This window comes from Camellia sinensis, chromosome 13 (genome assembly GCF_055761805.1).
Source record: "Camellia sinensis isolate YWXY chromosome 13, ASM5576180v1, whole genome shotgun sequence".
Taxonomy (NCBI): Eukaryota; Viridiplantae; Streptophyta; class Magnoliopsida; order Ericales; family Theaceae; genus Camellia; species Camellia sinensis.
In genome coordinates, this window is record NC_138973.1 from 119,015,040 (window position 1) to 119,018,254 (window position 3,215).

Sequence of the window (3,215 nt, forward strand, 5' to 3'; positions counted from 1 at the left end):
TCCAACACTGCCCATAATCCTTTCTATGTAGTTCTATTCAAAAGTTCTATCATCACATACAAACCATTCTAGTTCTTCAATTTTTGTGCTTGTCCACTGACCATAATATGTTTTCTTGCCTCAATTGTGGCGATTGTACTTGTTTACCCATTGCATCCTTTTAGTGCCTTGTTGCACATCTCCCTATTGTTTTTGATAGTTAGCTATGGGATATGGTTTTACATGACACCACCACCACCATATTCATGCTAGCAGTTTAAATCCTTAATTGGTTTCATGAAGAAAGTTTGGAAATACCACTTGGTTGAATAAGATGCTTGAAAATTTAAATTAAATCTGTCTTATTAATTAAGCACTTAACTTTATTATTAGCCTATGAATAAGATGCTTTTGGGAGGTTTGATGTGTTTTTGGCCTTCATTTTTTTTTGTTTTGAAGGCATATATCTTGTCTGATTTAGTTCTCTACTCTGATGCATTGCATATGGCTTTGTGTTATTTGATGTTTCTCTTTATGTACTCTATTGTTTTGATTCAAATAAAGCTTTTCTTTGCTAATCAAAAAAGCTTATTAGCTTCCCTTGTTTCAACCCAATGATGCAACTGTTATCTTGTGGGTGACAATGTTGTCAATGTACCTTAATCCTATGTTTGGCTCATAAATTCGAATAGTGATTAATTCTTTTTCAAAATTTATGATTCAAACACAACGTGATTAAATTTGTAAATTGAATTGCCAACGTTTAAAGGTGATTGTTTCCACCTTGCGAATTAATGAGTGGCTTGTACGATCATTTACAAGTGATTGTTCAATTTGATTGCAAAGCTGGTCTAAAGACACAACTTAAACGTTGAGTTTGGATTATAGATTTGAGTAAAGATTTAAAAAAGGAAGGAAAAAAGGTAGGTAAAATCATTTTTATCAAAATCTTTTTAAAAATTCCACTCTTATTCCAAAATTTTCTTTTCATCAAATTTAAATTTAACAATAATAAGTAAGAGATGAAGATAGGAAATGTTCTAGATAGAATGTGTTTCTTCAGTGGACTCTAGCAGTCTTAGATTAGACAGGGTTTTGAAAAGCGTAGATGGGTTGGACGTTGTCCTGATGGGCCCTAAGAAGTTCTCAGACAACGGAAAGTAACTGTTCAACTCGATTGGCTCACCTAATGGGCTTAGTTTCCGAATTGAAGGGTGCGGTTAGGTTTATTGGATTCGCTAATGTTTATTTTGATAATTTAAATTAATTATTTTGTAAGATATTTTGTACACATCATTCATTAAAATAAAAAAGAATAAAAAAAAATTAAGTAGATCTGATAATAAAATAATTTCAATTTATCGTATTTGTCACAAAAAAAAGAATGAATAATCTATTTTCAAAAACACACTTGTCATTCACTTTCTAGAAACAATGCGATAAACTTAATAGGCTATGATAAATCGATCTAATAAATATATATTTTTTTGTAAATAATATACACGAAAAACTCTACAAAATGAAGATTTGGATTATTAAAATTGGACCTATGATGAGTCCCATACTTCGGATAACATTCCAATCCAAAATGTGAACTCCAAACTTATGAAAAGTCATAACCAAACAAAAAAAGTTGTCCTCGGCCCATAGAATATGGGTTTAGATTCGCTCAAGTTGGTCGTCCAACTGGCCAACTTGAGAGAAAGGTTTAGGCTTGATAGGTCTATTTTGGAATCGATTTCGATAATTTGAACCATTTACTTTTTACGATTCGTTGAATAGAATATTCATGTAAAAAAAATAAGATGATTAGATATCGCCAATTATATTTGTATTACAAAAAATAAATAACTATTTTTGAAATTATATTTATCCTCTATTTTTTTATTTATTTTATAGGTTTTATTATCTATTGAGGCATTTATTCATAAATTCCTCTTCACCTACTTATGTTCCATGTAGTCCAAATTATTTTCTTATGTTCCACTAAGTCATATGAGTGACATAGTTACCAAAATACCCATAATAGTAATATTTACATTGACAGTGTGAATGTTCATACATCAATGTGAACATTCACACTATCAAATTTAAATGTTCACATTATCAAGTTGCCAAGTGTTCAAAAAAAATATTTATAAGGGTAGAATTGTCCATAAAAGACCTTAAATATGATAATTAGGATTTGGTAAATCAAATGTCCAAATAATATGACATACTGAAATATAAGAATATGTTATGAAATAATTGGACTACAAGTACTTGAAAAAGGATTTCTTAATAAATCCGCTAAAAAAATAGAAAAGAAAAGGAAAAAAAGTAAAAGTGAAGCATTAATGTACCTAAATAGAAAAAGAAATAGGGTATTTATGGGTCGGTCTTGTTTACTAGACTTACTTAGAGCAACTCCATTGCTACTCTTCATTTTTCACTAGTTAGAGTCTGAAAAAATGTATGTTCTTTATTTTACCTAACTAATTTTTTATTTATGTGCTCTAACACTACTTTTTATTTTACATATTTATCCTCACAAATTAGTTTAAAGAGCATCCTAATGCTCTCCAAATGTTGCTAGCTTGCAAGAATCTTATTAAAATAGCTAGCTAGCCCGTTTGAGTGAGTAAAATAACATGAAATTAGTTATAATAGCTAACAAATCTCTTTCAAAGAGCCCCTTGGAGATGCTCTCCAAGGAAGGAAACAAAAGACCATCCTAAGGCATTTTTGCTAGTGCAACGGGTTTTCTCCTTTGCATCAAAAAAGGAAAAATATCCATTTTGATTTTGGTCTTCACAACTAGCTAACCTTCATTAAGAGGCAAAAGGATTTCCTGCTGAAATTGCTCCCTTCATCTGATCAAGTACTCTTCTTTTGGTTGGTTGTGTTTGTATATTGCATCCAATTTATTTGGTTTTGTGTTTGTATATTACCATTTGAAAATATGATTGTTTGAAAATATTTTTTTTAAATAATTTAATTATATTTTAAAAAATATATATATATATATATATTTGCAAATGCCACATCAACATATGCGGCATGTCATAAAAAGATTATTTATTCATTTATCTATGTTTATAATATTTTTCCTTTGAAAATTAGTTAAGTTAGTTTGATTGATTAACTAAAATAAAGAGTATGGTTGGAGTGTACACTAGCTAAACTAGTTAGGCAAAATAAAATAAAAATAAATAAATAAATAGAAAAAAAGTTATTTTTTTTGTGTATTTTTGCAA